Raw genomic sequence first — 12,991 nt, 5'->3', positions numbered from 1 at the left:
TTTTATTATTATGAAATATGAATTTATTCTAAGAACTGAACAATCAAATCAATTTTTCTAAATAAAACTCCCTTTAATTTATTTCGGTGAATAATCAAGAAGTTTAACAGCTTTATGTAACATTCACAAAAGAACCCTTTCAGAATATATTTAACATGTATTTCAAGTTCAATTAACGACACATTATTTTTAATTGTTTTTCGATTGCATTTTATCAGTAACAATGAAAAAAACATTACAAGAAAAATTAAACAACTTTCCTTAGAATTTCTCTGCTTTTGGATTTTTGGAAATGCAAATTACCCTTAAATTATGTGTCATATATGACCCTCTTTAAGTGGGTCAGGACAAAAATATTAGAGAACAACTATTAGAGAATTTGAAAACGCTACTAAGGATTACATCGACTCCAACCATTAAATTTCAGGAATTAATTCTTTGGGCCCTAGACCTTATCTTTCCCATCCTTTGACATATTTTGTATGCTTTTTTTAATACTTGAAACTAAAAATGGTCCCTGTATCTTTTATATTTTTGTTGTCTTATACATATACTTGCGACCTTAATTAAAAACATTTAAATTTGCTGGAGACAGCTCGTAGAAATACTGGACTCACAACGCTCAAGCACTCTTAATTGTAAGTGATGTACATGTACATACATATACCAGAAATGTATTCTAGAACAATCCTAGAAACCTTTGAAGGGAAAAATGTTGGTCAAACATATTCCGTCACATGTTCAAAAATCTTATGCTTGCTGATTTGTTATAATGAGTTTTTAACTTTTCAATAATTTTTGTTTTTAAGGAATACTGATGGACCAATTTATTAAAATAAAATTAGCACTATGCCCGCATAGCATAATGTAGAGGCGATGTTTCATAATTTTTTTTTATTTTTATTTTATTATTTTATTTTGAAAGGGGTTTTTCCTAAGGTCGGGTAGATGATGAAATGGAATAAGACAAGTTGTGAGTGTGTGAGGTATTAATAATATTATTTTTTTATTTGAAAGGTGCATGTATGCCATTATGTGGAGTATGACATCATTCAAATGCCCGCCTCTGCTTCTTGCCGTGGCACGGATCCGAGTGGTCCAATTTTCAATGACTCTTCCACATAGATCCAGATGAATTTGAGCGATGGCCTGTGTTATGCTCATGCTCACCTTAAGGGCATCGGCCGATTCTGGCTTATTTGCAAAGACTTGCAACTTCATGAAACCCCACAGGGAAAAGTCTGGCGGTGTCAAATTGCATGACCTTGGTGGCCAATTCACATCACCCCTGCGAGAGATAACCTTATCCTCTAATCGTTCATGCAAAATGTCAATCGTTGCGTTTGATGCGTGGCACGTACCGCCGTGCCGTCCTGCTGAAACCACATGTCGTTTAGGCCCGTATGGGTTAATTTCGGCCATAATAAATTAGTTATCATAGTTATGTCCTGCTTGCTGTTGACGGTGACCGCCTATTGAATCTCGCGTGGACTGGTGTTGTCCCCTATATGGCAATTTTGCTTGTTAACAAAGCCTTTAATCCGAAAATGCGCCGCATCACTGAAGATTATTTTTCGGCGGAAAAAAGTCTGTTTAATCTGAACGGTTCAACGGATTTAAATGAAATTTGGAAAACATGTTTAGATTAGTCATATACAAATTTCTTCAAAATTACACATTTGATATGTATGGTGTGTTTTCTAAAATTTGAGGGATTTGATGTTTGTATGGGAGAGCGGAAAAAAGTCTTTAAAATCTGCAAGAGCCTTATCCGGATCGGATTGTGAGCAGGAAAGCAATCTGATGTTACTGAATAGTTTATCTCTTCTTGAGGAAACATATTTCTAATTGCGTCCCTCTTATACCTTTTAGCTCGATCACAGCATTCGGCAAAACTCTTTCGTGGTCTTCCCATAATAGATGACGTTTCTGGCAATACACTTTGGGTTAGTTCTACTTCGAAAACTTCTTCGGACCAATGAGTGTATTTTTTTCAAAATGACTTTTTTTTTCTATGAACTGCGTCCATAGTTTTAAAAAATGAGACATAAAACGTTTCTTTAATTCTGACAGCACAGTTTCTATTTGCTCAAAAATTAAGTATGGGTGTTTCCTTACAAAATATTGTAGAAGATTTTGAAAATCATGACCATAGAGAATAAGTTCACTACACAACACCGAATAAGGAATTTCGATTGAATCCATTTTAATGTATTGAATTCATCATATATGTATGCTTGTTATTATATTTCACTTCTTAGTTGATCAAAGAGTAAACATTTTTCTTAAACACCTTGCACAAATGCTCAATAACTTAATACTGACATTTTTACATAATAAGAGTAAGTAAGAGACTTTATTCTAATAAGACAGGTAATACAAAATTACGCAATACACAACAAAAACAAAGCAATACAACTTTAAAAATAACACCTTTTTTATTTCTACCTGCCCAACTTTAAGCGAAAAATAAAGGACTATCCCTTATCCATTTCTTTATTTTGTATTAAGCTATATCATATAATTTGAAATATCATGAAACTATATTGTTTTTCGTGTGTTGTTTTCAAGAAAATTGAGTTCAAAGTTGAAATTCGTATTTTTCCTAGTACTAAAGCGTCAGACTACTTATGGAAGGTATCTTTTCAATATTCAATATTATTCTTTTCTTTTAGATAATAGAAAATAGACCAATTAAATTATTTAAGAAGCTAGAGAATTTATTAAAGGAACTTCGGAAAAAATCATCTCAAAACTTGTTCAAAGTACGGTTCGCGATTTGAGTAAAATTATTTTTCAACTTTGAGGGCTTGTAAATCAGAACACACAATAATATGTTGAAAAATACTTTTAAATCATACCACTCGGATTATCTAAGAGTACTCAAACATAAAGTTTAAAAGGATAAATATGACACACCACTATACGACGTTGAGCCCCTGGGTCAGTTAGATCTTGTTCGGGTGTACGCCCAAGTCCCGACGCAAAATACTTCAAGTTGAAAAAATTTCACAGAGATAGGCCGATTTCTAATGCATGGCGAGGAATAGACTCGCTCGGGTTCCGCTGTACACTATCACGGACCACGACGTAAGAACATAAGCCGATGTTGCGTTCTTTAAACGAACGGGTATTGGCTAATTGTTAACTGAACCGTTTGTCTCACATTTGGCCACAAAACGTTGAAGAGTCGACTGTGAAGAGCCTCCACGTTTACCGTAAAATGTATCAACGAACACTCATTTTGATAATAAAGTTTTATCATTTGAACGTTCTTATCAATCTTTGAACTTTCCATGATGATTTGGCATAAATAATTGAATAATAAACAAAAGATGTGACAGATGTTACCAAAACAAAATGTCTGCCACTTGGCAACAAAATCTACCCGCGACAATTGAAAAACCCTTTATATAAATAAAAACAAGAACAAGAAGCAATATAACTGTGGAAAATTGGATGGTTCTAAAAAAAAGAACATACAATAAATATATTTTCCAAGCTTTTGAGACGATGTTTGGGTTTTATGTTTTTAAATTCATGACCCAATTTGTTTCATTGCTTAGATTTTTAACTGCAGTTTGGTTTCAAAATTTTCTAATATCATTTATGAATATACTGCATATCTTCAGCTCTTAAAGAAAAAAATAAACTCAATGATCTTCGGCTTCATGTTCCAAAATTTTTCATTCACATTTGTTTGCATTGTCATATTTCATTTCGATATCGATAACATTTGAAACAAAGCTAAAAATCATGCAAATTTTATATCCTAAAGACATTACGTATTTTTCTTAAGAAACAATCGTAATTTGCATGACGTAAAGTCCAAACCATTTTTCAACGTTTAATTTCCTCTTTAAAAAGACATCCTCTTTGAAAAGACATGTCCAACAATGGATATTCTAAAGGAGATATTGAGCAGTTTGAGATGATATAAGGCACTTGAGGGAAAGGTTAATTACTAGTATTTTATTGGCCAGCTGCATAAAATTAATGTTTAACTAAGGCAACTTTATTGGAAAGCTGGCTGGAAAGTTAGTCAACTGTAATTATCTTAAAATGTCAGCTGATTACGTTTTTTCATTCAGTTGAAAGCTTAACTTGATAACTCTGAAATTTATTTATATATAAACAATTGTGCGTTCCTTAAATTTTTTTTAACAAAAAAATGCACTGGAAATGAAGTCCCTTCTGTTGTCTGAACCTGACCATTAAGTCAATAGACTTTACGATCATTTTTTCAGATTCAAGGTCTTAATCTATTGATATCGTAACATTATCAAAGCTTGACATATTTCCTTAAACACTTAGATACTTAATAAAAAGTAATATATGAATGTTTGGGTATAAACAGAACATGTAGACAATTTTATAGCGAAAAGCTGCAACACGAGTATAGTGAGTACATGAATATTTAACAAAATGAACAAAAGTTCTGAAATAATAAGAATGAAATGAAAGCTCACCTCACATGTATACAGCTCATTTTATTCATTTCGATTTTCATTTTCATTTTTGGAAGCAGACAAAACACAAACACTACCCATCTCCGTCTTTCCCATTTGCGTTTGCCTACTATTTATAGAAATGCAGAAAAATATCCCATTTTAATGGATATTATGGTTCATCGAAAAGGAACAGACAGACAATTTTATACTTTACTTTTAGAAAGGTTGCGCCACCAAAATAAGCAGAAGCAGAAGTAGCGTGCGTGTTAATATTTCCCCACCGTCATCATCATCATCATCATCAACAACATAGGACACAAAAAGGATATTCTTCTTCGGTTCGGTTCGGCAAGGCGATTGCGATAGAATCCTTCTTTCACTCATAAATGCCGGTGTTGCGTATTGGGTAGAAAGTAGAATCCTAGGGCATTCACTCTCACATTGAGTGGGTCTAGGTGAATAACCAAAATCGACTGTTCTGAGAAAATTTTTGAGGCAAGTCCTGTCAGTTCCCTGTTAAACCTAGCTCTGGTTGGTAATATAGTTGTGGCAGTCTTAAGGACTCACAAAAACAAATACTTCTTTCTAAATCTAATTCTATATTGAAAGGATTTTCTCTCTTGCGTCTTCTCTCGTACCACTTACTCTCTCTCTCCCGCTCTTTCTCTTGCCGTGGCGGTAACGTTCTCTGAGAATCTATTTCTCTATTTAAAACCAACAACAACCAAATAAATTCTGCACGACACAGGACATAGGACATAGGACATTCGGAGAAGAACGAAATTGTTGAATAACAAAAATCGAGGGTGCACATTTCGCTGCTGCTCCACTCCTTGCACTTGTCTCAATTGGAGCGCGAGTGAAGCACCATTCGACCATCAAACAGACCCGCTGCTTAACCACACACACTAGCATTCACCTTCCCTCCTCTGTGCTGTACTGTGCTCTGCTGTGCTGTGTGATGTGTCCTCCAAGCTCCAAGCCAACACTACATCTACCACACATGGTAAAGGATATTTAATTTTCTCCGCTTTTTGAACTGAGATTTGTGAGTGCTACTTTGGTTTGGCCAACAACGAGTTGAAATTAAGAAATTAAACGAGGAATCCTCAGCCTGAAAAAAAGGCGCAGCCACGTCAAACAAAAACCAAAAACCAAAAAATCAAAAACTTACAAAAAGTCAGTCAGAATAAGACAAAAACCGAAACAGTTGACTTGACGGGTGTGTTTCAGTTGATTGTGAGTGCCAACGATAACGACCACGACCACAACGCATACAACAACCAAAGCAAAGGAAAAGCCCAATGTCCTTTACACCAGCAGGTGTTATGCAAGAACGTCCTCTGTCTTTTACAACAAACTATGAAGGGTGCTGTGTTATCCTAGAGGGAAATAAGAAATAAAACTACGCAAGGATATAAAATCGGGAAATAGTTCAAAGTTTTGTTTGTGAGTAGTGCGCGATGGTAAGAGCAATTTTCATTCCCAAATGTTTACATAACATTCATTTTGTAAAGTGATTCTGATTTTCGGTCCGCGTTCCTTTTCGAACTATTCTAGACGTCCGTTGTTGTCGTCGCGAGAGTTGTCCTTTATATCAATCATAAAGGTAAGTACATACGTGCAAATGAAAATAAATTAATATATTTTGACACCCCGCCGAGCATATCATTGTGTGACAAACTACAATCACTTCACCATCACCCCAAAATACCACCCCCAACAGACCCTACTAAACAAAAAACCACTGTCTGCCACTAGAAAAGGTGTTTTGTTGTTGGTTCTGATTACTCTGCCTTTCTGGAATGTGTTTCAACATTTACGTCCATAATAACTTTTAACCTGGTTGTTAAAAATTAAGTACTCCTTCATGTGGCAGCAGCAATATGAGGCATTCCACAATATTGAAAGTAGGTAGTTTGAAGTACTCTTATGCGCTTTCGTAAAATAAAAGAATGATAAATGGATGGTAATGGACAAGATATGGTTATGAAATAGGTCCTCTTCGGATTCACCGGAAGTCACAATGTATACTGACATTTTGTTGCATAATTTGAGACTTTTCAAATATCCACTCCAACCATAGGCATGCATGCAGAGATGCCCTAGTTAGAAGAGTAGGTATTTCAAGTGTGTTCTTTTGCTGGAGCTGGAGTATATTTGCAAATTGCAACAAACTTACTGAGCTGAGTGGGTGCGGAGGCGAATATAGCTTTTTATTTATAGTTTTGAAAAAAAAGAATTACATATTTCTATTGAATAAAAGTTTTCTAGTTTCATTTTTGTTTCTTAAGGATAAAATTCAAATAATAACATGTGGACAAATAAGGAAATTCATATATTATTCATTGTGTACACTGTGGCGTATGTGTAATATTTTGTTTGGGTTATTTAAGGAATTTTGATTTTTTTTCTAAGTTGGTTTTTATATTGAAGAAGAAGGCTTGTAAGTTGAACAGAAGAAGAAAATGCAACAAAAGAGAGCATATAAAATCGATTGGTGGTTATTTCAGCATCAATTGAAAGGTATTCCAGTTTAACAAAAGACTTTTTGGAAAGGTATAGTTGTAAGGGAAGAATGAAAACAATACGTGTAACTTATTTGGAAAATGCTTTCTCACGTTTTAAGATCTTGATTTTGATATTTTTGTTCTCGATAGATGAATGCATTAAATCTTGGCAGTATCTGAAAATATAGCACAGTGTTAGGACACGTAAACTGTTTACTTTCCAATTGTTAAAGATTTGGTTTTATAAAATAAATTAAATTAAGTTTGCATTTCAGATTGCAAAAAAATGCAAATAGCATTTAAAAAATCAATACTTTCGGATTAAGTTTAACCAATTTTTATTTTGTTTTTAAGTCAAATAATATAAGGATACATTCTTGAATAATGAGCCATAAAGGTGATCTTGTGATACTTCGAAAAAATTACCCCATTGTATGTTTGGCATAGTGTACCTGTAAATCAATTGCTTTCAAGGCTTATTATTAGAAACGTCATCTATTTTTTTTTTCAAAAGAATAAGACAGATTCACTGTCTTTGACCTTAAAATGGTGAGTTTATTTTTAATCAAGTGAAACAAAATTTGGAAACGTATAAGATCATCCTAGGGAGGCCAGTCATTCCCTTTTTTCAGCACCATTTGAATTCTCTGGAAAAATGTATCACATGATAACACAATCATTTTTTTTATTGAATTGAAAACATATTTCCGACGGTATGAATCATGTTTTGAATGATCTTACTTTATTAGTATTTAAAAACTTGCAACGTGCCTTAAGCTATATTTGATTCAGATAGATTCGGCCGATTCTCGGGATGAATAAATATGATCTCAGATCCAGTTTAATCACATTTCTCGGTTTCAAAGTGGTACATATTAACCAAGTGGACAGTATTCTTTTGTAGGAGAAAAAAAGCGCCATTTTTGTTTTTAATTCCCATTTTGGGTTCAAGTATCAATCGGTACAAGCACCGTGAAAATTCCATTATCGTGCATGTTGAATGTTTTTAACTTTCAACTTAAAATTTAGAAAAGCAAGTAACTAATAATTTATTAACCTTTCATTTTTAATTCAAATTAAAAACAATTTGAAATCCATTCAATAATTTGCTATCGGCAGTTTGGACGAAAAAATCGTAAATCAATACTAAAATTATTAAGTTGTAAAGTTTGTTTGTTTGAACGCGCTAACCTCAGAAACTATTTGTCGGATTTGCAAAATTCTTTCGCTTGGACCAATACAAGTGGAACACCGAGAAAGGATGTTATAAAATCGCTTCTTGGCTTTTGAGAGCTTACACTGTGGAAATGGTTAAGGTTTTGCTAAAATAATGCATAACAGAATTATAATTCTAAATGAAAGTTCGCGATAGAATTTGTTTATATTTTTTAAAGTTTTGCTAACCAAGTTTGTTCTAAAATGAATCATGCTACTAGGTTCTCTCTCGTGACGCAGATGAAATCAAAAGTTCTAGAGTAGCCAGTTGAGTTTTTATTGTGCTCTTTTCCATTATTTACTTAAAATGAATTCTAAATGTGATAAATGCTTAAAGGTTATTGATGATATTTCCTTTCTATCGTGTGGTGTTTGTGGCAGAAGCATACATGTGGGGTGTATCAACTTAATCGATAAAAAAGAAATTATCACTTTCAATTCAAATAAACATTTGTTCTTTAAATGCGAAAAGTGCATTCTTATTCCCTTAAAACTGTGTATTGACGAATTGAGAGAACTTTCTATTTTGTTCTATGTTCCGTCTACAAGTTGTTCTTCTCAAAGTGCAACACCTCCTCTGGATTTAAGTCAAAACATCCGTATCTCTACTCCTGCTCAGAGAACAACAAGTTTAAGTGTAACTGATAAAAAGAAACAGTCAATTACTAATACAAAAAAAAAACAAAAAAATTCAGATCCTATGGTTGATCTTGGTAATTTGCAGTTATCTGTAGACGATGTCTTACAAGTACTTCTATCGCTTGAAAAAAGGTTGTCTATTACACCAGACAATATTCCACCAATTCTTTTAAATACTTGTGCTAATATACTTGCTACACCACTTTGTAAAATTTTTGACCTTTCTTTAAGTAATGATGAGTTCTTAGATGAATTTGCAAAACTGCAGTTAATTCCTTAGGTTTTCGAAGCTGTAGTAAAAAACAGATTGTATAATCTTATGCACAATAACATTTCAGTTTACCAACATGGTTTCTTAAAAGGTAGATCCACTACTACAAATTTGTCAATATTTTCAAATTTTTGTTCTATCACAGATGGAAATGCGTTCTCAAGTTCACACTATTTACACTGATTTTTCAAAGGCTTTCGACCGCGTTCAACATAGTGTTCTCTTAAAAAAAACTAGAGACATATGGATTTCATTTCAGCTCCTAATGTGGATAAAGAGTTATTTAGTAGGTAAAAAACAGGTGGTAAAAATTGATATTGCCTTATCTAAGGAAATTATAAATTTTTCGGGTGTTCCTCAAGGTAGTCACCTTGGACCACTTCTTTTCATCATTTTTATTAACGACTTACCATTATCTTACTTACTAAATGTCTAATATGTGCTGACGATTTGAAAATATTCAGTTCACTTAACGATGCAAAAAAAGTTCAAATTGATTTAAATAATTTAACTAAATGGTGCAATAGCAATAAGCTTTATTTTAACAATAAGATATGTAGCGTTGTGACATTTTCTAAAAATCACAGTCCATTAAATTATTATTATAAACTTGAAAACGACATTTTACAAAGACTTGATAGCTATAAGGATCTAGGCGTAATCTTCGATTCTAAAATGAATTTCTCAAATCACATAGACCATGCGATCTCAAAAGCAAACTCTATGCTAGGGTTTGTTTTTCGAAATTTAAAAGATTTTGAAGACCCCTATACATTAAAAGCTCTTAATTTTAGTCCATTTTTTTGGTTTTGATGTCTTGAATTTTAATATTGACTGTCCATTTTTGTTATCTATGCTTTTTATTTATGCGCCTTCTAGAAACTTGCGCCCTCGTTACTTGTATGGATTTTAATGAATATGATTTTGGAATTGACTTTAATATTAATAGAAATGTTTTGAAACAAAAATTATTAAATTTTTTATAATGCTAAAGGTAAATTATGTATTTTATTTTTATGTTGTGTATAATTATTAGTCTAAACAGAGTGTGTAACTTTTAAGACGAATAAATAAATAAATAAATAAAAAAATAAGTATGAAAATACATTCATAACGACTCAAAACAATATTTTTTTTAAATTAACATAATTAATAATTATTAAAGTATATCAAATTTGTAGGAAGGATTTTTTTTCAATTTTATTAAATTTAATTTCAAAATCTTGTGGAATGTCACCGGCACAAGTTTAGTTAAAAGTAATTGCTATAAAATAGTTTTTAAACCTACGTATTGCTAGAGAAATGCATAAGCTAGAGATTTACTATATGCATTTTATTGAATTTCTGCAAAAATTCGAAATATACATATCAACGCAAATTCTTGGTAATTAGTTTATCAAATAATAAGTAAATTGATTCCTCCATTTAAAACAAAATCTATGTTCTAACAATTTTATTTTACACTTCAGAATAAACTATTTTCACTATTAGCAATAAGTTAGTTTTAAACATTTTATTATTCTGTTTTTTATTGAAAAAAAAAACTAATATTTTTTACAATTGCAAAATGTTGATTTTCACAGTACATTCGTGTGCTTTTCAACTTTTGTATTTATTTGGTTAGGAAAAATAAAATAATCAATGCATTTAGAGTCGTTCTGCTTATAAGAAATTTAAATATTTACATTCGAAGTCGTGAGCTCCATTATGTAAATTACTGTAGACGAGCTTTTATATTAAAATTAAATATTAAAGTATTTTTTCAAGAAAGTGGGATACTTGCTTCTTAGCACGCAGATATGAACCGAGATTTGATTCTTCTTAAAAATAAAAATGTGGTTCAGATTTTGAATGTTTTTTAAGTAGATTATACTCAAGTTACAAAAATCGTTTATATTGGAATGGCTATTTATAAACTGATGAAGAATATTTACATCTAACCAAATATAATTTTTTTTTTTCATATTCACAAGCACTCAAGGGGTTAATAGTCCCCTTTATTTGTTTATATTTAAACACAGTGCGAGCGTTATGAAAATAGGGAAGGATTCAAAAGGAGATACTGGTGCACATTCGTCTTCAAGTTCTGAACATAAAATCGGGAGGGAAAAACAGAGTTGGCCAAAGCATTCCACATTCTCGATGTGCGATTTAAGAAAGAATCTCTGCCCGAAATTGAGCTCAAGGGTAAACTGATTAGCATTACTAGAAGTGCGATTTGTTTAAGGGGTGAAATGCAACTAGCTAATTCAACAAAACATTGTTTGTAAAAATATCTATAAAATAACGAAAGGCATGAAACATTGCGACGGTGTTCTAGCGATGTAAATGTTTCGATTATAGTTCTGTCGCCTATCATTTTTAAAGCCCTTTTTTGAATTCTATCCAAGAAATTTAAACTTGTTTTGGTGGCACCTGCCCAGATATGCGAATTATATTCAAGCTTTGGACGGATAAAAGCCAGATCAGAAAGGGTGAAAAATTTCTTGCATCTTCGAAGAAATCTAGCAGCATTTTTGGCGATATCGAATATGTTATCATTCCATAAGAAGTGATCTGTGATATTTATACCAAGTACTGAAAGTTGATTAGTTTCCTGGATGCAAGTGCCGCTCATGGATAGTGGCATCGCTTTACGCTTTAACGACAGGAGACAGCATTGAGTTTTCGAAGCATTAAATTCTACACGGTTTTTGATTCCCCATTGGACAATGCTGTTAAAAAAAATGTTCTCACAAATTTTCAATCTCTGCCAGTTTTATTTTTGTTACACTTTAGAATTTCAAAAAGTAGTAATCTTATAGAAAGTGTCAAATTACGATCAGAGGCTCATCATAAGTGCATGTGTTAGTTGTTAGTAAAAAAAAATACAATAATAGCCTACCACACGCACCAAATACAAAACACAACTAACATTTAACTATTACAGAACAAAAAATAAAATGAGAACGTTAACGATAGTGGAGCACTGGTTCTAAACAAGGATTTTAATCCCACCATATTTAAATTTAAATCTATCGATTAACAGTTTAAGTTTTATAAAATGCTCATTCGACTTAAGGCTTCATTCTTCCCATAGTTAGTTCTATGGAAGTCAATATGTATAAAATCAAATGCACGCAGGTGATGAGTTCCGACTCGGTAATTCAAATGTACACAAGAAAGCAAATAAGGTGCATCAATTTCACCACTAATGAGTTGATGAAAAAATACTAAGTCATTATTAACACGCCTTTGATGGAGAGATTGCCTTTAAAGAAGTAGAATACGATGTTAATAGGGAGGCAGATTATAAGGATCATCCCAAGGAAGACCCTTAAGGGCAAAGCGAATGAAATTATGTTGAAATGATTCAATACGTTTTCTATGAATTTCGTTATAGGGATACCATACCTGCGAAGCTTATTCAAGATGAGGACGAACATGGCTATTATACAAAGAAAGTGTAACATAGGGATCATTGAACTCCTTTGCCCAGCGTTTTATAAAACCAAGCATAGAACTTGCCTCATTAACAATAAAATTAATGTGATTTGTGTAAACTCTAAGTTGGAACAGAAATGTATAACTAAATCTTTAAATGTGGAGACACGACAGAGTTTTGGCTATGATATACAGTAGTCTAAGTCAATTTTTCATTTGAGGAGCTTCAATAAAAAAATCTTGATATTTTTTGTTAAGATATTCAAGATCCTATTTGAATTTGGTGATATTTTTAATAACAATTCAATATTAATTTTACAATAATACTAAAACTATTTTCTTTCAGTTAAATAATTTCGCAGTCAATGTTTTTTTTGGTTTTCAAGATATTTAGGCTTAAATCAAAATATTTACCAATGCCTAGAATTTTTGATGTTGGAATTGTTTTTATTTTTTGTTAACACTTAAATCACAATTTAAAT

At 32.2% G+C, this 12,991-nt stretch overlaps 2 protein-coding genes across 4 annotated transcripts in view; one reads left to right on the top strand and one right to left on the bottom strand.

The window, feature by feature from the left end:
* Positions 1-12,991, top strand: part of LOC129948266 (calmodulin-A-like) — a 290,047-nt gene that overhangs the window by 122,587 nt on the left and 154,469 nt on the right. For 2 of the 3 annotated variants that reach the window (XM_056059198.1, XM_056059197.1), the window contains exon 1: positions 4,979-6,060. The exons of the other annotated variant lie outside the window; for it this stretch is intronic. The gene's annotated coding sequence lies outside the window, so the exon portion shown is untranslated. Of the gene's footprint in view, positions 1-4,978; positions 6,061-12,991 lie in introns of those variants that run through there. 3 annotated transcript variants of the gene reach the window in all.
* Positions 1-12,991, bottom strand: part of LOC129948258 (ATP-binding cassette sub-family F member 2) — a 380,395-nt gene that overhangs the window by 275,656 nt on the left and 91,748 nt on the right. The window lies entirely within an intron of this gene.

The sequence above is a fragment of the Eupeodes corollae genome, chromosome 2 (genome assembly GCF_945859685.1).
Source record: "Eupeodes corollae chromosome 2, idEupCoro1.1, whole genome shotgun sequence".
NCBI classification, from domain to species: domain Eukaryota; kingdom Metazoa; phylum Arthropoda; class Insecta; order Diptera; family Syrphidae; genus Eupeodes; species Eupeodes corollae.
Note: the sequence above shows the minus strand (reverse complement) of the source record. Positions and strands in the feature narration are given on the sequence as shown.